This window comes from Xiphophorus maculatus, chromosome 15 (genome assembly GCF_002775205.1).
Source record: "Xiphophorus maculatus strain JP 163 A chromosome 15, X_maculatus-5.0-male, whole genome shotgun sequence".
Taxonomy (NCBI): Eukaryota; Metazoa; Chordata; class Actinopteri; order Cyprinodontiformes; family Poeciliidae; genus Xiphophorus; species Xiphophorus maculatus.
Genome location: NC_036457.1, coordinates 3,158,632 through 3,182,041, shown reverse-complemented (window position 1 = coordinate 3,182,041; position 23,410 = coordinate 3,158,632). Strand labels below are relative to the sequence as shown.

Below are 23,410 nucleotides of genomic sequence, written 5' to 3'. Positions count from 1 at the left end.
TAACAGGAGCGAACAAAATGAAAAAGAAGAACAAAAACAACTGAAAGAGCCTGAAAATGTGGACAAAGAAAGAAACGGAGAAAGAGTTAAAACAGAACAAAGCAAGGAAGAGGAGGAAAGAAAAGATGGAAAAACAAGAAGAAAGAACGATTAAGCTTCTCTCTATTTAACACACACCTGCGGCCGCGCTGCCACTGCATGATTTGTTTGTGTCTTGTCTCGCTAGGAGCTCAGGAGGAGCTGCGTTCAAGGTCCAATCCTATTTACAAGACACAGACACACACACAGCTTGTCTCCTTAATGCGCCGTGGCATCCTCTCAATGCCTCTCACGGCCGCTAACATGAACACAGACATTCAATTAACAGACCTGAGGCACCGACCGCCGGACAAACGGCGTGGGCCTGTGCAGGCGTGTGTGTGTGTGTTTTACCACCAAGGGAACCTATTAATTCATCCAGACGAGACGGACTGATACATTTAGAATTATAATGAGAAAGTTGAATCCAGCACTCCCACACACACAGCCAGGTGTCACGGTCAATGCATACGCTCTGACAGCTCACAGTGGAGAGAGACAGCGGGGAGGAAGACACAGAGAGGATGCAGAACACAGAGAAACCGGCACATTAACACGGGAAGACAGTGGATTCCTATCTACTACTTCCAAACATTTCAGTAAGGAGGAATCATGAGCTGTCAGGTTGCATCTCTGGGCGGGTTACATTCAAGAGCAAGCTTCTGACACGGAAAACGCTCCAAAATATTACAGTTTTCAGCAAATGTTGTATTAAAAATGACTAAATCCTGTTACATTTTAATGAAACAGTTATTTGTGAATCAAAGCTGGATTTTTTAAAAGTGAAAGGCACACTACAGGTTCTCTGATCAACAGATTCATTAAAAACGTATTTCTGACAAATTATTGCAGAAGTAGTGTGAAAATTCCACCTGAATTCATCAGATGAGGATTTATGGTGTTAAGACGGATTATTTACTCACTGTACAAATATTTGAGTTAGTGCATTAGCAAGGGGGGGAGGAAACCTAAATATGGGATCAGTAAACATCATGGATTTCAAAAATCCACAAACTGTTTTGCAGATGTAGGACTAAATCACTAAAAAGATGAAAAAACTTATGAAGTTAAACTGGCTTATTCAGTGGAAAACACCGGCTTGACATGTAAATGTTGCTTTTAAATGTTGAAAATAGACTTTTTATCGAACTCTGCTGAGAACAGCTGTCAGTCCGAGTCCCACATTAACATTTCAGCCCATTTCAACAACCTTACACTGTTAATAATGACACAAAATATCTTAAAATGTGGCGGCATATCATATCATCTGTAGAAATATCTGAACAGAGCAGGAAATGCAGCATAAAAAAGCGGCAAAAGCTCAAAAATGTTTGTCAGAAAAGTGAGCGTTGTTAAATCTGCCACGCTCTGAGGGTTTCATGGCTCCAATTTGAATGTTGTGTTTCAGTTTACTGGTTTTTAACGTCATACTCTATGTTGTGTGTGTTAATCTTACCTTGTTTCGGTTTTTATTTTATCGTTAAGTACAAGGTTTTCTGGATTAACTGCTTTTGAAGCGTTCTAGATTTAGTAGCTAGCAAGGAATAGGAGACGGAGAACAGGGAAGACATGCAGCAAAGACCTGGAGCTGAACCTTCTCTACCATGTGACATCCATCCGGTTTTACTTTAAACAGAAAATGAGATTCACCTCTGAGACTTGGATCAAGGTCACTTGTAAGTCACTCAGACGTAGACCCGGTCCCAATCCTCACCCCTCCACTCTGATGCCCTTCATAACTTCGTTCCTGCTGAGGGGTTTGAGCGTGTGTGATGTTTTGAATTAAAAGCTGAAAATATGGCAGTGCTGCGTCTCATATTTTTAAAAAATCCGTTTTTAAATGTAACGCATTAAAATAATTTTTGCTTCACCTTACTGTGCACATGTGAACACAATTCAATTTTGCTCTGTATTCAGTAAGACATAACAAACCAAATTTAAACAGCTAAATTTCTCCTGCAATGACTTTGGAAAGCAGAAATACCAATAATGTAGATTTAAAATCCATTACTTGTTGTAGATCTGCTGTCATTTTTAGCAAAACAGCAAAGAGTCTCGTCATTTTGGATGTTGCAGTTACAACACGGAGGCGCTAGTCGATGATGTAACCAGTTCCGTCAATTCTACGATTTCTGCAAGCTTGTACTTCACAGAGGGGAGAAGGATCAATATCGGGACGGGGCCAAAGATTCAACTGGGCCTGAAGGGTTTGGAACAAAGATTTGTGACTGACCTTTGACCCTATGGGCTACTCATGGTTCAAAGCAACCTGTTCATGTTATCTGTAGCTTTATAATTGGATCAGATATATTCCTCCCACTCTGCTCTGGGGAGATAATTCAAGAATAGACAAGAAATAACGTCATCTTAATTAGATTTGGTTATGAGGTGATGCTTTAGCCTACAGTTTTAATTCAAACAGGAATTACCACGTCACCTCATGTTAACCTCATCACGGCAACATTTTAGGCAGACTAGATGGCATCCATGTGATGATGCATCATTTCAGTCGATAGAGTTGAAACTTGTAACAAAAACCTGGGAAAATCTCTTCCTTTCAGTTAATATCTTTTTGTTGTCTCTTTTCTAGGAGGAAATGTTGCTGCTCTTTCCTCTCACCTTACAGAACCCACAGATGTGAGTTAAAACTATTATTCCAGCCTCTGGGAGCTGAAATGTAATTAACACGGCCAGGGGAAACGGGATAAAATAGAAACTTAAAACTTCTTCTGGGAATTCTGGACACGGGTCAGCAGGGTTTCAACTACCATTATGAGTCTCCTGTTGCTAGAATTTAATAAAAAAGGGACAGAAGATACACTACATTAAATTTCATACACATTTCTGTTCTTAATGCTTAAGTCATTTTGTCGGGTATATGGTTATAGATTTAGCTAGTTCAAAGTCTGACTATCCTTTAGAATTACGAGCTGCTTTCCGTTGTCCTACTGTCGGCATCAGGCGTCTTATATTTTCAGTGAGGCTCTGCGTCACAGCTTGTCACAGCAATTCAAGTGCAAAAGGCAAAGAGCTGAAGAATTAAAGAGGAAGGGCGACCGCTACTAATGAGAAAATTTTCCTTTGAAGACGTGTTTGTGCTTGCTTGTGTGTAAAAGGAGAAGAATTATAGCTTATTGTGCACAATGTGGAACAACCAAATGAAACAGAGCCAGGCACTTTTAATGAAACAGAGATCAGAAAAAAATCTTTTTCTGCAAAATTCTGTTCCTTCATCACGTTAAAATCGGCGCCAGATGATGGATTACCTATTACATCCCAGACATAACTCCTGTGTGTCTGTGTCTTTATTATCTCCTGTTTGGCTGCACAACATGAACACACAAACATGCATGTGTCATCTCCTCTATTATATTGTGATGAATCACCTTTGTAATAACTGTAATAAAGCATCAAAACAAGTCTTATTTCTATTAGTTTGCTTCTGTTGCTTAGAGGCAAATTGAAGTCAGAGAGACGGCGGTTATCAGGAGGAGGAGAAATTTCCTTAGTCATGTGCTCTAAAATGATCAGACAAAACAGCAAACTCCCCTCTCACCGTTTGCTCTGTAGGGGTTTTTAAGGTAAAAACCTTTAAAAGAAGTGAATATGTCATCATAACAGGATAATTTACATCTGTGATTTGAACAAATTAATTCCATTGTAAAGAAAAAGAAAATCTAAGAAATAGTCATTTTTTAAATCAAAATGCAGCTTTAGTCTTCATAAAAACAAATATCTTGTTTTAAAAAATAATATCATGAAACATGGGATCGGTTTAAGAAAAGTTTTCATCCACATGAATCAGAACAAATACTGAGCCTCGTTTTAAACATTTAAAAACTTTGCAGTTAATGTCGATGTCATCATTGCCACAACAATCCAACCAAGCTTATAGTAAATCAACAGCTTTTCAGTTTCCTGTGGTATATTATATAAAAGCCAAAAACAATCTAATCTACAATTAGTTCTTGGTTGTTAGAAAGATGCATCATAAACATTTAATGCAGGATTTTTTTCTCCCAGTGAATAAATGTTCTCAAATAAAATGTAGATTTTTTTAGTGTGAAATCAAGCCACTGCCATGAGGGATGAATTCATTTCAAGATTTCTTCATTCGTTTACCAGGGGTGGCAATTAATTTGGCAGTTGCTGTAAATGTATGAGCAAGATGCCATTAAGCATTTGATTTCTGTATAGTTTCATGGATTTACTGTCATATAACAATATTTTAAAGCCATTTTGATCATAGGAAAGGAAATCTTTAAAGGATATTTTGTATAAAAATGGCAAACAAACAAAATCATGCTGAGATGCTTAATATATTTTGAGGATTTAGTCGTGCGAAATACACAAGCAACAAGAAAAATGCTCTGCAGAAATGAGGCAAACACATGAATATGAATTTTTAGCAGCGGATTAAGCATTATGTGGCAAAAGCTGGAAGTGAAATCCTTAATTCAAAAACCGCACAGAGATAAGCATCCGGAAGACAGATTATACAGGCTAAAGAAACAAACAAAAGAAAACAGAGATGGGAGGGATTAGTCACACTGGGGTCAGATGCTGAACAAAACATCAGAGCTAGACGAACTCACAGCACGACAACTAATTTACCTGATTTCCTTCCTAAACCTGGTCTCTGAAGCTTACCAATTAATTTTCTTGTTGTTTTATGACAATCTTGTTATCCCAGAAAACAGCAAACTGCTGTGTAAGATAACGTTAGATCTTTAGATGAGTGTCAGAGCGGTGCCATCGCTCTTTGTAGTTCAGCTCACTGAGGAGATGAAGCAGTGATCCACCAGTGGCTGTGGATCACTGCTTCATGTCGCATTTAATCAGGCGGGGCGAAGTAGAACAAACAAAAAGTTTATTTTACAGGGAAACTCTGTGACTCAAAAACTCTGTTGTTGTTGTGATTAATATGACTACAAAAAACACCACAGGACAAATTTATTGATAAGAATTTAATAATACCCGAAAAGATTAAAAATAAAAACTCATCTCTTTTACACCTATTTAATCAAGATTAACGCAATAGCAAAACAAATTCATGTGATGCTAAAACCAAATTAAGCTAAAAGAAAAGTCATGATAAACTAGCACAGCTTCAATTTCACCAAATTCTGTTTTGTATGCTAACATCATTTATGAGAAAGTCGCTATCTTCCATTCCAGTCATTTTCTGGCTTTTTGCTGTTGTGTTGTGGTTTTTACATTTTATTGACCCTTCTTGGCCACCATCCTAGCATGTAAAAATAATTACATCCTCCAGTTTTATGGGTTCCAAGTGAAGAATATGCTTGTTTTATATTTTATTTTTATTTATATCTTTTTTTGGACCCTAAAGCTTTGTGATCCAAGCCTCTGAAAGAAGCAGTTTGTTCTCAATCAAGTTTCTTCTGGATTAAAGAAAAAGCTTGAAGAAATTGCCCTGCAATCTTATTCTAAATTTTACTCCAAATCTTTTTTCAGTGAAAATAATTGTTGCCAACATTCAGACTTTATGGAAGGTGGAGATATGGATCTAGTCATCTATCATTTGCACTTTTACATTCCTGCAAACCAGGCAGGCAAACAGTCGCAGCTCTTTGGAACCACTAAGTCACATAAAACGGTGCCTGTTTGCAGTATTTAAGGAAATGCCACACTTTTTGGTGAGATGTATACATGCAAACAAATTTCATATAAACAGATCTTATGCATGGTGAAATATTTCATTCAAGTCATTCCAGTGAAAGTATTGTTTATCTAAATTTTGTCCAGGAAACTGAGGTTTACCTCTTCAGCTTAGTGTAGGAGTATTTGGGTGGTTTTGTTTGTTTTTGGCTCGTTTCCATTTTCCCTCAGCTCTGGGTTGAGTTAAGGGAAAAAAAATAGAGTTTCCTCCTAAATTACAGCCTGTTTCTCGCCATGCTGGATTTTTTTCCTTTCACAAACACAGAGATTGCAGATTTCTGTGTTTGCTGGAACACCAGTAATTATTTACAACTCAGTCTACAACAGAGGCGCTTCACTCATTCCTTCATACTGTTCTAGGAAAGTGCTTTACCACAAATTTACAAGTAAAATTATTACTGGCTAGAGATCAAAAAATGAATGACTTGTTTGGCTTTGAAAGCTTTTTTTGTTTTATATTTTGAAACTTCATCTGCACTCCAATAAAAAACAACCAAACTGTTCTGAGTTTCTGTGATTTCAGACTCTCTACTTCGTCTCCTCATTACTGGATTTATTGCATCATTATGTGCATTTTAGCTCTTGTTCTAACATTTGTGCAGCTGCAGGTAAATAAGACGAGGATTGGGTTGCTGTTTGGGAACAAGAAGGGACAGATGATGGATGAAAATAGGTATTTTCATTCATCATTGTCATTGTTTTTAAGCCACTGATGCATTTATTTTAGCTCTGCTGTCAGTTAGGATGTGTACTATTATTTTCTGCTATATTGTTGTGTATAGGGAGAAGATGCTCAAGTTGCTCAGGGAAACTTAAAGCGGAAAGTCACACTAATTTGACAGGAAGACGGTGTTTCTGATCTAAAAACAGAAATCAAAGCCTTGGTTGCATCAGCAACATGAGATGCAGCATTTTGTTCCCCTTTTATGTTTCTCATCCTGCCATTTGTATCTATTCTTCCATTTAAACTCTTTTCTTCCACCCACATTCATGTTTCTGCTCTTGATCTCTCCCCATCTCTCCTTCTTCTGTTCTGTTATTTTATGCAGCCAGACACACTTGCTTATTTTCTTGCCCTCTCTCCTTTGTCTTCATTTATTTTTCACCTCTTGGTTCTTTCTGCTCTCCTCCCTGGGTGAAGTGGCTGCTGTTTGTTTGAAGTCAGGGCTTATTGAGCTCAGGTCTGGGGAGAGCACCCCAACATCAATACTACTACACAAAGACAGAGAATATACACAGTAGGACAAACACCACCTCATCCATTTTCTCTCTCATCTTCTTTCTTCAACGCTGTTTCGCCCAGCAGAAACCAGGAGAACACACTCATACGCTCACAAGCATCTCTGTCATCAATTTAAGGCTGAGTATAGATCGCTCCCTGAAGCAGCAGCTTGTTTGGTTTCTACATTATTTTCTGGTTCACCACACACACACAGCCACGCGCACACACACACACACACACACACACGCATTCATCCAAATATCTGAGCACAAACCTTCAGCCTGAGAGTAACTGCATTTTGATTACAGAGGAACTTCTTTCTCACATCAGGTTGTCAGGTTCTGATCTGTAAAATGTTCACACAGTCCTTTTCAAACAGAATCAATCATTCTGATCATTAAAAACCTCATTATTATTGTCTTTAGTTCTAAGTGAAATCTGTCTGTTCTCTTTAGTTTAGAGTTTTAATCACAGATCAGGAGATGAGGGACAGCAAGTGAAAGATATAAATCATTATGATATTTAATTTATTATTGCTCTGGTTAAACCAACCATTGTGATTATTAAAAACTGATAAGGATTGTAATACCTGACATTATCTTCTGGAAAAGAGCAAACACACCCTTTACAATAACTTCATCTCTAAAAGCAGAGCCAAATTCACAGCAGCGGAATAAATAACTGGAGAAAACGTTGATGAAAATGTGCAGATCAAGATTAAGATCTTTACATCTAAATGTAAAAGAGTTTTTTTCTGTAATTCTGTTAGAAGCTGATAAACTGCATGAATGGAAAAAATATATCCAACGCTGAAGTTTGATATTAACTCTGCAGCTTTTTAACGGCACCTAAAAAATAAATTCAAAGACTTGATTGGATTTTGCTCATTATTGGAAGAGAAAATTAGTAAATATGTAATAATAAAACTACATCATGTTTTTTAATGTTAGCATTTGAACTTTAGCATTTTTAGCTTTTCATCTATAATATAAACATAACATAAAATATAACGTTGACTAAAAGTGACATAATCACTACTAAAGGACAAACAACATAATTTTATGACTGAAGGTTGTGTGAGTTGGTAAGTGGAAACCAAATGTCTCACAAGTTAAGCAGAAATGTAAGTTTTCTTTATGAAAACTAAAGTTCTGCTGATATATCACTGGACCTACAGACATAAATATCACATCTTTAGAGGATTTCTTCTCTAAAATTGGGAGGTTTCTGCACCTCATTCATCAGTTTCAGCTTTCCTGAAACATCCTTAATGTTTTCATCAGTTTTTTAGCACCTTGTTGATATTTGTTTTTAATTTTAGACAGCCTGCTAGTTGCCTCTAAATATGCCACCCTGTGCTATTACTTTAACCAGACACAAATGTGATGGGATGCACACAAAAATCAAAATCTGTGTTTTTTCCTCTGATTACTATGATCTGGTCCAACCAACACATGGAGCCTAAAGCTGCTGCTGTGGTAACATGATATGATAAACCCTTTAAAATGGTTCATCATCTCAATCAGCTAAAATCTCTTATTTGGGTACAACCCATCAAATCCACCAATCTGCCTATTATTGGTACAGAATGATTAGAAATAAAAGCAGAGCAAACAAATCTTCATTCAAACTCTAGTTTCTTTTCTTAAGACATTACCATAAAAAACTAAAGCAGCCTATTGCTAAAGAAGATCAGGTTCAGTCACAAGATAAAGAATAGAAATTAAATTTCAGGAACTAGATTCTTGCTTCAGGTTTTGTACACTCTGCAGTCGACCTTTGACCTGGTTGTGTAGGCAGCAGAGCCGAGATGAGGTGGAGAGTCCCAACAGGGATCAACACAGGATCAAATTGCATATTCATGGTCCAGGAAAGTGCCAGACAGTAAAGCATCCACCACAGCTCATATGAGAAGCAGAGCAGACGACATTCACAGATATCTGTATTTATAGGTTTTTCTGTATATTTCGTCTTTTATTTACAGAATTTTTCCTGCATCCATGCAAGATTTTAAATCTCTGTTCAATCAAGTTCAGAACTGAGAAGAAAAACAACCAAGGCTTATTTTCTGTGTGTGTGTGTGTGTGTGTGTGTGTGTGGGTGTGCGTGTGCAGGTGTGTGTCTGCATGCATATTTATGAGATGACAGATGGGATGTGATTTAAAAGTTACCTTGTACAGACGCAGGTTTTACCCTTCACATGTATATAAAAAGAAAATGGAGAATAAACTGCTAAAAATTATTAAAACTACATGGAGATGTTTTCTATTAAACCCTATACAAGTACAGAGTAATGGTTGATTTATCTTATCAAATTTGTAAAGATATCAACAGTCAATGTTGTGCTTTAAACTTTAAATCAACACGTTTCCTAATAGATGTTGCATATTTTTGGACCAATCACCAGCATTTTCAGCATGCTGCACATTTCTTCTTCAACTCCGTTCAGTCAATAGCAGAGAGAAGCAGCAGCTCCTATTAATCAGCAGTTTGCACATGTGCAGGGTTGATCTTCTGGGTTTTTTGTCCCAGTGGAGAGTATGCACTGTGTGAGCGAAAACATAGCGCAAAACATCCTGTCATTTTTTTTCTCTGTGTGATTATTTTTCTTGTAAACACAGCCAAAAATCACAGCACATCCATTGTCTTTATTTTCTGAGTGTGAGGATTTGTGTCAGGAGATGCTGTGGGTATAAAATAAGCCTCTTAAAAATGTTCATTTTAAACTAAACGGAACATGTGTTGCTCCCAAAACTTTCAATATTTATCTGCTTATGTTCAAAGATGCTGACATGCTGTGCACTCAACATAAAACAGATGATTAAATATTGGCCTACAAGAATCATAAAAGGTATACAGAGCTGGCAACATTTACTGCCATCCTGTGTAAGGATTACTAAAGCGCCTGTGAGTAAATTGATATTTTATTGCAGAAGCAGCATAGCCTGAATGTTTTAATTGTTTTTAATAAAGCCACTATGAATATTAGCAAACCTTTTTTAGAAAACCTGACAGCACTAAGTCTTCTCCATTAATATTCCACAAGGTTGGAACAATTTTACAAAATGCTCCAGCAGGATTTTGTTTCTGTTGAACCATTTGTGTGGATTTGGCCACAAGGCTTCATCCCAACAACGACTGATTGTCAAGTTCATCATATTTTTACTTTAATATCTAAAACTTTAAAGACTGTAAAATGCTTCAGGCCTTGGAAGAGAAAACCAAACTATTTGCTGGCATAATTTTTAAAAATGAGGATTTTCTATTGTTCGAGTAATAAACATCCACATCAAACGTCTCGACAAATGCTTCATCCAAAATTGCCTCAAAGAAGGTTTGGGAATAATGTTGGTGAAACGGTTCAGCCAATCAGCTTCTCTTCCTCCTCAATTTCCTCCATCTTCACTTAAAGCTTTGACCTGTAAGTTGTAAATCTTTCCTTTCTAAGAAAGCCGACAGAAATCCAAAACTGCTGTTAAAGACAAGCACAAACACTCGTTCCACGTCTTCCCTGTGTCAGTAAATCTTAGCAGTTTGAAGGATTTGATTTCCACGTTTCAGCCGAGGTTGCGCTTACCAAACCAAAACCGATGTACACTTCTATAAATGCAGGAGGTTTTCTTTCTGTTCTGCCTGATAAAACTTCCTACATCTATAATTCAGGAGACATTCCTGCCCCACCATGTCTCTCTAATCCACAAACATCCAGACTGCAGTCTTCAGAAATGCTTATCGAATCATAGCTGTTCGAAATTCCTCACCTGCCTCTGGAAAACCTCCCTTTGCTGTGTGTGTATAGAAATGCTCAGAGTGGGTTTGTGTGAGATGAAGAGGGGAGGGCAGCAAACACTGCAGAGCAGCTTGCAAGCAGGGCAATAATTCAGCCTCAGCAAAAGGCATTAATAAAAAAAACTTCACAGAAGAGACAAAATACATTGTGTATTTATTGTTTTTTTCTCTCCACGTTTTCCTCTCACCCCTTTCCTTTCACACAGAAACACAAATCCACTCCCTCTCTGCTTCACCTTTAATTTTCATCAAGGCTTTTGCAAAGAAATGTGATGATAAATGGCACCCAAATAAAAAAAAAACTAATAACAGTCTTTGAGTTGAAGAGACAAGATTGAAACTCATTAAAGGTTTTGACAGCAGATGTGTGAAGGTTTCTGTAGGTGTGTGGAGCCGCGTTTATCTCTGAGTGGACAAATGGAGAAAGAAATGATTCCAGAGGAGAGCTGAGGAATTGTTGGACATATCAGTCCTCCTTGAATCCTCCTGGTTATATTGCTTTCTTCACACTCTTGGCGAAGAGATTAACAGCTAATGGAGCGGATATATCTGCTATTAGCCCCAGCAAGCACAACAATAACAACTATGACAACACTGACAGCTTGGAACGTGCTCTGCTTCAGATGACGGCTACAACAACGGCGGTACAAACATCAGAAATGTATCTGCTTCTTTTTTTCCTCGGCCTCGTGTCGGACTGGAAATAAAACCCTGAAGAGGGATTAGCATCAGTCACAAAGCAAAAAGAAACTTTGGGGACTCAAACAACTCAAATCCTTCAGCCAGACTGTAATGTTAAATGGAATATTGTTTCTGCAATTTGGATTATTAATATGAGACTTTATAGGAAATTACATCAGAAGAGCCTCATTAGGATTTGAAATGCAAGCATAAATATCCAAATGAATGTCTTTATTTCTACACATCTGCATTGAGGCATGATTAAGTTAATTGTTTCATTTATCAGAATAATCTTGCAGCAGTGTTTGGTGAAAGCCTGGAGCTTTCAGTTCATCTTCACCAAATCAGTGTAAGAGGAAGTCAGGCGATTTTAATGGTCGGCTGATAAATTGGATCCTTTGCCAAATATCTGCAATTGGTCTTGATGGAAAAGAGTTTGCTTATTGTTTTTACAGGCAAATATTTGGGCAGCAACCTGCTCTGAAAAAACACATGAAGCACAGTGTCCTGTGGAGACTCCTCCTGAGACCCAGGAGGAGTCAGCAACCCAGGCGATAATTTCTAGAGAACCGTATTTTTCATTTTTCTTGGCTGTTTGTGTGGATCTCATAAAATGTCACATTGATGCCTTCATTTAGCCACCTGTAGAGTAAGTAGGGACAATTTCTGACTGACATCAGATAAAGTTAAATTAAGACATTGGTGTTTCTAACAGGAGAGACAGAATGTGCCAGGTTTAAAAGTTGAGAGAGTTTGAGCTGCATTTCTGTGTATTAATGGAGGTGGGTGATCATTATTTTTATTCTTCAGCCCTTAGAGTAGTAGTAGAGACAGAAAGTCAACACACTGTGTAGTAATATGCATAAGTTAGCACACAGAGTGTGGAGCAGCAGCAGAGCAGAAAACTCCTCACACACTGCTGGTGTGTATGGATGGATGTCTGAGCTCTCATGTCTGTTTCTCTGCACACATTATCTGTTAACTTAATGCTACAAAATGCAATTACACTTGAATGGAGCCATTTCTGACTGTGGGCGTCAGAATAGAATGAATAAGTGGGAAGGATATGATTTGACATTTTAAAACAGTATTTGTGCTCTGAGTTTTCCATATTTGTCAGATGTGTGTGGATCCCATCGATGTCATTTCCTCTGACAGTCTGCTTGCGTAAAGCAAATATTTCTGCATAAGACTGCTGAAACATCACAATATTTTAAATGTTCTTGATTTCCTTCTGGACATATAGTCAAATTTGGACACCCTCCTCACAAAAAGTGAGGAGGGTGTCATCATTTCTCTGCAAACACACTTTACACACGGATGTTGACTTTTTAAGATAAGAATGTTCTGGAAAAAGAGAAAATAGCCAGGACTATTCACCAAGTACAAACAACAACAGTCCTTCAAAGTTAATCAACACAATCAGAACTTTGATTCTTCAAACTGAGGAAGTCAGAAATATTAGAAACGCCAAACTAACCCTTACAAAAAAAGTAAGATGTTACAAATATACTTTTCATTTTGAGTCAGTTAAGCTGCACATGAACCACCAGCTGGCCTTTGACTGACATTAATCAAAGCTTTGCAGGCGTTAGAATAACTGGAAACAAACCAAGTTGTAAACAACATCCTGCAGTGATGAGAGAAAAAGCGGTCGCTCTGTGGAAGATCATCTTAATTTGTGCAAACTGTACACAAAGACGGGCCTGCATGGTCGCCCCACTGCTTAGTGATTTCTGACATGTTATAAACAATAACCTGCCAGAAAATGCTGTGATTGCATTGATGAAAGCTTGGCTTGAAGCAGAAGAAGCTGGCTGTGACCAGCGCTGAATGGAGAAATGACACGTGGAGCACAAATGACTGGTGACAGAGAAAACAGCTTGTTCTCTGTCTGCTCTGAACCAGTTCATTTGCTCCCTGTCGACTTGCTGTTGTTCCTCGAGTTGGACGTGATTCTGCTTCTTAGCTCTTTATCTCTTAGCTCTTCTCTTCCTGCTCATATATTTCTAGACGATATCATTTTCCCTTCATACTTTTCAGGAATTAAACATTAAAAATGTGGTTTTATCCCTTTGTGTCACTTCTCTCGTTCTCTCTTACAATCCTATTCTGTCCAATTTCCTTTTTACTGAACTCCCTCTCTCTCTCCGACTTTCTGCACAAGTTGTCGTCACATTTTTGCTCCAAATGTCTCTGTTATCCTTCGTTCCAACTCTCTTTATCCTCCTTTTCCACTCCACTCTCTATAAAGTAGATTGATAGCTCAATCCTTCATACATCAAGGTGAGAATTACAATTTTCACACCAGCACGCACAAATGTCAGCAGACAATTACCGAGCTATTCATGCAGCCTTTGCACGCACACACACACACACTTTGTACTTTCCTCTATCAGACCATTTTGACATTTTACAAAGCAGCCCAGATTCAGCTGAAAATGACGTTTAAAGTGGGACATCAGAGGAGACAAGAACATAAAGCTGACCAGTTATCAGGAACCTTTCTTCAAACTACCAAGATTTCAACAAAAGCAGACACATTTTAAATGCCACGCTGTTATTTAAAACCAGACACGTACATCATACAATACCTTTTTTTTTTAGTAATGATTAATTTGTAATAACGTCTGCAAGATTTGAGGCCTGCTTGGTTTAACTGAAATGATTATTTGGATTAATTGTGATTAATTATTATTGAGAGTATCGTGAACCAATTTAGTAATCAATTGTTAACAGCATTATACACATTAGAGGGGTAACTAAGCCAAAACTGTACAAAAATATATATATTCTGCATTTAAGAAAAAACAAAAAAACCTTTATCTGTAAATATGTTCTACCCAGAATGTCACCTGGTTCAAATTCTGCAAAAATAAAAATCTATTAGGCATTTTTTGCTATCCAATTAATAATTAGTTTACCCAAAAATTAAACACTAGATCAGCTCTACACTGTACTGATGCTAAGTCAAGCATAAAGGGCTTTTTGATGTTAAAACTATTTTAGCTGCAGATGCATCCTTTGCTACAAATGATCCAGGAATGATTTTGATGCACTTTAAGCAGTAAAAAGCTTATTTCTTTATTTAGCTTTAGGATGTTTTAATCAAGAAACAACAACTAAACTGTGTATGGAGACAACTTTTTCAATAAAACTGTTTTGAAAGTAAAATAATAATTTTGTTGACAAATTGCGACAGAATGACAGACAAAATACTATCAATTTTTGGTTGCACATATGCGACTTAATGCTACTTTTGCATAAAGCACTTTGAATCCCCGTGTGTATTAGCAGTGCCATGCTAGTAAATCTACTTTGCTTTATAAATGACAGGATGACAAAACTCCTCCACTGTTAGTTTGTTGGCAGAAAGTTGAAAAGTTTGAGAACTACCAGTTAATGTCAAGTTTTAAGACCAACATTTTCTAGGAATCACTTTGTTGCTAAAAAAATAAGTTGGATCAAACTGAGTTTCTGAAGCAGCGTTTTAGAAAATCCTCCCTGAAAATAAAGTTTAAAGTTGATTCTCTCCAAGGTTATCTGTTACGGGTCGACAGATTCCTTGTTTATCCCTCCAGTTCTGGAGCCTTTTGGTTCCTGATTAATTTGTAGATCAGAATCAGATAGCATAAGATTTAAAAAATATCCTTAAAAAGTTCTGGTGGTTGGCCTTTTAAAAGCAGCCACTATTCAGTAATAGCAAAACAAATATTATACAGATAATATTTAATATTGAAATTAATTTGTACATGTTGATTTAGAGACACAGCATAGCTATAACTGTAACTAGAATTATTACTTTTTTCAGTCTGTGTTTATCTGAGGATGTTGGAAACAAAAGCAAACACTGTAGACTCCAATAACTCTGCAGTCAAACATGTTTGATTGCGCCGCATCCTCAAAGTTAAAAAATCCCAATTATACCGATTCTTGCAGTTTTTTTTTTTTATTTATTTATTTTTAAGAATTGGTTGAATCATTTATAAAGGATGAAGGAATGAGCCAGGCTAAAAATGCAAATGCTTTTCTTAGATTTTTGTAGGAAGCACACTCGCTGCTGCAGGAATGGCACAGTGATTGCAAATTGGCTGTCTGTGTAATATACAGACAGACTGCTCATTTAGCTGAAACCTGCAGGAGCAAAACAAGAAATCAATGCAGTTCTAAAACACCTCACTTACTTATCTGTAATTTTCTCAATGTGCTCTTTTATAGCAGCCCAACGTTTAAGTGCCCATAGTGAGGAAGCATGGAGCCTTTGGGTTTAGCCAGAACATCAGCATTACACAACATAAACCTGAGATCACGAAATTACGATGGACTTTATTGGTATTTAATGCAAACCTTTTCAAGATTACACTGGGGTGTAGAGAGGAAGCAGAGCAAACAGAACTCTGCAGCCTGTTCAGTTGACTGTGATGAAATATGACTCATCAGAAAACCAAACTAACTCCAGGTGGAGTCCTGTTGGTCCATGTTGCTTAACCACAGCAAATTACACAAGCTAAAGGTGTTTCTACTGTTGGAGCAGGTTTGATGATGCAATATTTCATATTTGAGGCAAACATGCTTCCAGACTTCCTGGACATTTTGATGTCAAACTTTCATACTTTTCCAAACACATTTTTTTCTGGCCCTTTTTTGAAGTACAAATACAAAAGTTATTATTTGAACACTGATCAGCCTTTTGATGTGTATTGCAATATTAACATGAACAGAATCTCAATCCAAATGAAGTGCTTCAATTCAATATTCAGTAAGACTTTATATTTCACCTGCCATCAGTCAAAATCACTCATATTTAATATATTTGGTCTCTTAATTAGACTTCAATAATCCTCAACGCTAACTTGATGTATAGTTTTATTTGCAGAGATGCTAAAGCTCATTGTGGCGGACGGGGAGATTATAATGAAGGAAAGAGGAAAAAAAGAGTTTGTAAAATATTCAGCAGCATCGTGGTCACATGTCTTCCTGACATCATGTTTAGTTGATGGACAGGGAAAGAAAAATTATCTGGGAATATAGTCATTTTTTTCTATTTAATGAAATTGGAATCAACCTTTTTTCAGATTGCTTGGTTTATCATATTGAACTATGTGGAGAAAACAAATTTGTTAGTGAAAAAAAATACAAAAAAATCTCACAAGATGAAAGTGTCACGAAACGGTGCGGTGAGGGGTGGTGAGGCAGACGCAGCAGACCCAGGTAGGATGAATAAATGATTTTAATGATGAATGTCCCACAAAAGTCCACACAACCAGGCAGCACGACTGAGCAGAAGCCAGGGCTCAACGCCGGTAGCAACTGGTAAACAGAATGGACAAGACGAAGGACTGACCACACATTAGACGAGGACCCGACTGAGACACAGGTGACATTAAATACACGGGAGGGTAATCACAGAAACGAGACACACCTGGGAAACAATCAAGGGGAAGACAGGGCAACACGAAGACTCGGGGACACAGAAAACTCTAAATAAATACACAGAAAACACAGAACATGACAGAAAGTAAAGAAGGAGCATCCAGGAATATTGAGTAACTCTGTCATATTTGCATTGTATAAACTATTTGTTTTTTCTCCAAACTGTACTGTTTGGGTTCAGTAGAAGAGCCAAACTGTCAGGTGACTCATCCTGAGAAGCTTTCAAACAACAGCAGGTTGCCAGCCAGGTGATGAGACTTTCCCACAGATAAGGCCCTCAGTGGCAGAGGCCAGTTTAGTTAGCCAACCTGTGAGCCCCCCTGCACTACGAGCTTCATATAAAACATTATTACCATTATTCCCACCCTGGGAGCCGGTTATGGCTCCTCTGAAAACTCATTTCCCTCTCCTCTTGTCCATGTGAATACCTCCTGATAGGGAGGGAAGGAGAAAGGAACAATAACCGCATTTCATATGGGGAAATGAATAATTTCAACTGCGAATGCGCCTCCAGTTTGTGTATGTGTGTAATTGTGTCATTTACTGTAGTGTAAGGGGGCATTGTGTTTGCGTCTTGTCCTATTGTGGAGCGGCTGGGCGTTGTGATACACAAGGCGAGCACAATGATTGGAGCATCGATCATGTTTTTCTTGAGGAACGACAGACAGAAACCTGTCAGAGGCGGACAACATCCTGTTTGCAGAGAGAATTTCAATGAGATCCAACATCTCAAAGTTCAACAGCCGTGATGGTTTCTGGCTTAAAAGTGAAGAAACAAACACAGAAAATAAGCTGGAAAGTGTTTTACAGAAGTTAATATATAAGGAATGAAACAACTAAGGAGCTAAACTAGAACTAGAAAAGATGTACAGGACTAAACGAGTGTGTTGGAAATAAAATATGATAAGAAGGAAAAATGTGACTGAACTTCCTGGATTTTAACATTTTTGTGAATCTACCGGTTGAGGTGATTGTTTACATTCTCAGAGACAGAAAAAAATTATGTTAATATCTGGACTGCTAATGTAAGAGGTCAAACATTTACACTGTCAATAAATCTGTTTTAAAATAATAAATCCCTGTTTTGCAGTGATTCCTCACACACACAGTGTGACGTCACCTCTGCTCCTATAATTAGTGACTTATCATAGTAGGAAAGCTAGAAATAAATATCTGTGTATGTAGGCCTGTCACAATAAACAATACATAATTTAATCGTACAATAAATTAAAACTATCGACCTCATTTTAATTATCGGTTTCCGGCCTTTTTCTCTTTCTGTTAATGACACTGAATGAAAAAAGGCTCAACTCCGGTGCTCTCCACTGACCCTCCCTTCCTCATTTCCTTAGTGTAAAGCCCAGCGCACACTAAACGATCTTAGAGCTGTCTGCCGATTGTCGGCCCATTTTCAAATCCTGACAGACCACACATTAGCCGACAGAAATCCTAGGTATAACGGTTCGATCGGGTTCGGTCCTGCCCTGTGGTGTCCAACAATGGGCACAAAATAATGGCTACAAGTCCAGTGAACTAATTTTAAAACCAGGCATTAATCGATGCTTTACTACAATCTACCTGCAATGCATAGTGTCAGCGTAAAGTCCTGACTGAATGAAAATCATTATAACCTGTTTACGTCACGTTAACGAAGAACAGCTGAAAAGTTACCGGGTTTATCAACTGCGGTAGCAATTTCGCTCCAACTCCTCCTCTTGTCATTTCTATATTCTTTACACGAAATGTTGAATAAACATTAATGTTGTTTCCACGTATCATCTCCGATGTCCGCTGGACTTCGGGTTGCGCGGCGTCAGCTGTTTGGGATTCCCCTCCCTAATTTCCCCTCAGAAAACACTGAGGAGAATCCTCGCTTTCTGATTGGCTGCCTGTCACATTCAACAGGCTGCGTTAACGTCCCAGTCGGGGAAACCCCCTGATTTGGATCGGAGCGGCCACGACGATCTACCGTAACACACCACACACTACAGAATGATCGGTTATAAAATCGCAAGCGACAATTGTAGAAGAAGAAAATGTCCCAACATTCTAAGATTGTCTAAGGGAAAAATAGGAGCAAAAAATCATGTAGTGTGAACTATTGCATCAGGTAGTCGATGTGACCATCTCCTCTATTTAAATCTAACTATTACTGAAGGGCAATATAATAATCTGCACTCTTTTAGTTGAATGCAGTATTTATTTCCACTTTGGCTTTATATTGTTTAGTTTTTATTCAAGTAAAATTTTTGTTAATGGAAACTGAAAATCCATTTTAATTTTGTTTTTGATTGTTTTGTTTACTTTGTTTATCAGTTCCAGTGTTTGCTTGGGACAGTTTTTGATTAGACAGGAAAAACTGAGTAAACAACAACATCGCTAACAAGCAAGGCCTGCGAATCGTCGGAGAAGAAGTCAAGATGGGTGAGAAACATAAATAACACACACACACACGCCTCCTTTGGGATTTATTTAAGGCACACACACAAACACAGGGTCTAATGTTTATTCAGAGCCACAAACGAGGAACAGACCTGCTGATTGTTTCTGACCTGCTGTGTATTTATGCTCCTCTGCACCGTTCCAGCTGATAGTTACCCAACACTAACACTGCCTGCATTTACATATACGCTAATAATGTGATTAACATGTGATTAAGCCAATAAGAGCCTGTGTAAACAACTTCTGATTACATGCAAAACATGGAAATGAATTTAGCAGGAACAGAATTAGGAATTTTAATCCCCAAAAAAAACATTTCCACAAAAGTTACATTTAAAAGTCTATTGATTCTGAAATGTTATGTTTTATTTCAACTAAAACTGAATTTATCTATATGTTCAAATGTCCTAAAGATTTCTAGATGAGCTCAAAGGTCCAGAACTACTACTGATCAGAAAATCCAGGTCAATAAATTTGCAACTTTATGTCGATATAATTATTTGTTTGTGACTCTAAGCTGATCTCAATTCTGACAGCAAAGTGTAACAAACTCTAATTATTTAAGAAAAAGCTCAAATCTGACCAACAATTACATTTTATGTTGTAATAGTTAAGTTTGTTTTTACACAGAAAAATGAACAAAAAAATTTACTTAACCTGCAACCGGATGTGGATTATCAAAACAGCTGTAGGTAAAAGTTACACCCAAAAACAGCTGGTCAAAAATCAGCGATAGAACAGCTGCACCAGATGAAAATCAAAGTTCTGGAATGGCCTAGTCAAAGTCCAGAACTTTTTCCTGACAGGAAGTCATTCCAGAGAAGAGAACTTACTTTATTGAAGATATGCTAATTCTAGATACAATGCTCCTTCACTTTCATTTCCCTGAAAACAGCTGAGTTGCATTAAAACTATTGAGCACCAACGAAACAGTCAGTCCCAGAAACGTTCAGGTCTGGTCCAAAGTAACTCCAGCTTCAGTTCCAACGTGTATTCAGATAATAAGCCATCACACACTGGATGAATCCCAATTAGCTCCTCTTATTCCTGCAACAGAAGCAGACTGTGTGCAGAGTAATGATCGCAGGAGGCCACCTTTACCTGCTGACAAATCCGACAGCCTCACACTGGCTGTGAAATTCTGTGGGATTAGTTTGGCAAGTCTGAATCTGGCACAAGTAGCAGAGATGAGTTAAACACGTGTGTCATGACTTGAAAAGATCCATTCATTTACACACACACGTACACGCCCACACACTCCTGCAGAAAGAGCTGAGATTCACTCATTAGCTCAGAGTTTGCAGAACGAGTCCACACAAGTTTTTTCCTCCCTCTTTTCTGTTCTTGATGTGCCACAGTGGTTGCATCTGTTTCTATCTCCAACTGGAGCAGTTTAATTTCACTCTACGTTTCATACTGAGACTTTTAGCAGAGGAATGTATTCACGTCAACTTACAGCAACAGAAAATTCAGCTTCAACAGCTGAAAAACAAACCATCTGAAAACACGTTTTGTTCACACAAACCTTAAAATTAAGACAAAACTGCTCTGAAAACGTTTATTTTAAACACAGGATCAAACTGAGGTTTTCATCCTGAAAACTCTCAGAATCGGAATATTAGCGAAACGTGATGATATTGGTGCAAGTCGTGATGACAAAATGACTTGCACTGAGTCACTTTGTAATACGCCGCACACACATTACATTAAGTTGATTCTTATTTATGAAGAGGAAGTTGAATGATTTAAACAAAAAAGACAATCTCTCTTATCCTTCAGGCATTCAGTATTTCTCCAAGTTTAGCTCAGCAGAGAGCCGTCCATCTGTTTTAAAAATGATTCAAGAAACAGAATTACTGACAAGTACAACTAACCAAGCTGCTTTTAAACAAAACCATGACTGAAACTGAAAATGTAAACTCATCGGAAAACAATACTAGTATGTCCAGGAGATGAATCACATTTTGTTTTGGAAAAATCAGAGTTCAGTGTCGTTCTCTTGTCTGCTTTTTGAGACAAGTAGAGACACGAAGCACATTAGGCTGAGCCGTCAGAGCCGCACAAATCACACGAAGTCAGGTTGTGGAGCTGTTTAAAAAGGGGTAAAAAAAAAACTTTAAACACTAAAACATGTGTTTATTTAAGCAGTAAATTATAAATTTAAACCCAGAGTCTAATTTTTAAAAAGTCCACCCAGTAAAGATCCTGATTCGTCACTTAGCAGGAAGAATTTCTCAACAGTACAAGTATAAGCAGGAATTTTATTCAATTCTAAAATATCAAGAAAATATTAAAGCATCATAACATGAAAGAGCATATTACAATTGCAGTGGTACAAATATTGATATATTTAGATCAAAATGCCACTTTTTAATCTGAATGTTACTCTTAAAAAACTGTCAAATTTGTCTAATTTAGCTGATAGAATTTTCAATACAAGGAAGAGCCTCAGGCATCTAAATAAATATCTAAATAAACACTTTAGGAGATAATTCAGTAGCGATTATACAAACCAGCTGGACTTTTATCTCCTTATATTTGTATACTGAGACCAACAATCAGCACCATAACGGAGCCAAGCTCAGATGGATTTAATAATCCCTTTCCACTGCAGGACTGTGTGGAAAAAAAGTTGGCTTCACAGTTTAAAGCTGCAGCTTAGCTCTTTACAACGCAAGATATCAAAACAGATTTTCACCTCAAACAGTTCTCGCCTCATAGCTTCCACTTCACTGCATCAGATCATCACAGAAGCATAAACACACAGTGCAGGTGTTCTCACACAAAATATGCCCAGACCTCTGTGAAAGCATCCAGTTTGCATTTACAGCTCAGTTATAAAAGCTGAGCTCAGGTGCAGCGACAAACATCTGAGGAACATAATATTTACATTTTTGCAGAATGATGAAGAGAGAATGCTAAAAAACATGCAGCTGTGCAGCGTTCCTGCTTTATAAATTCACATTTTACCAAAAGACAAAGATGGCTGAATCCCAGCAAACGAAGGAGCTCAATACGCAGCATCGCTTCCACAAAAACATCAATAAAACAGCTTTTACATCCAAAAACCTTTCATCTCAGAGTTGCAGACAGTCATTAAATTCAAGCCAAACAGAACCGCTAACTGGTTCTGATGGACACGTGATAGTTAAGATACTTTACTTCTTCAGACAAACAGAAACAAAACTTTAAAGCTTCAGTTTCAAAGAAACTAATCTTTAAATTTATACTTTCATCAAACAGCATCGGAAATTCACACATAATGACGTTGCATTTATATACTGTGCTCCAAATCTTCCTCAAGATTCCTGAAAACACTCCTGATAACTTAAATGTAGGATATCTACACAAGTTGAATTCTACAGATTACAGAATGAAGCAGATCCCACAGACACAAACCCAGGTTGAAAATCAGTCCAGTTATCTTGAAAAGGTTTATAATAAACTTTAACAACAGAAATAACTCCCGTGTTACAGTGAAACAGGTCAGAATGAGCTGAAGAGTCTGAAATTGGAAATAAAGTGGTTTGCAAATCAGCAAAGACAAAAACTGTTTGTGTATTTCTGCTGGAAATAAAATTTCTCCCAAGGGATTATAAAGTCTTATCTATCTCCATCTATCTAAAATATTTATATCTTAGGACGTAAAGCTTTTTAAAAAGTAATAAAAAGTTTAAACAGCCTGACTGTGGGTGCTATCTGAAAGAAAGCGGCACTTTGAAGGATGTTTGGTTACATCTAGTCCTTCAGTTTTATGTCACCAATTACTTTAACCAGCACACATTAGAGAATTTACTTTACTGAATGTCCTTAGCAATGTGCAGTTAAACGAAATCCCTAGAAAAATAAAGCATAAAGTAACCAGGAAGTTTAACTTCTTTTCAAATTCAACATATGAAGTCTATCATCTTATATTTCAAGTTTTCTTCTACTAACATTCAAAGTAAATGTCTACTAAATCAGTTCTTTAATCTCTTTTTTTACTTGAAAATCTCAACACTAACGGAGAGTTACGTTGTTCTGATGTGTAAACGTCATGAAGCGAATAAAAACAAACATCTGGACAAACTTATCAGTGTTGTCATT

At 37.4% G+C, this 23,410-nt stretch overlaps 1 protein-coding gene across 1 annotated transcript in view; it reads right to left on the bottom strand.

Moving 5' to 3' along the window:
- Window positions 1–23,410, bottom strand: part of LOC102221850 (polypeptide N-acetylgalactosaminyltransferase 14) — a 136,090-nt gene that overhangs the window by 112,189 nt on the left and 491 nt on the right. The window lies entirely within an intron of this gene.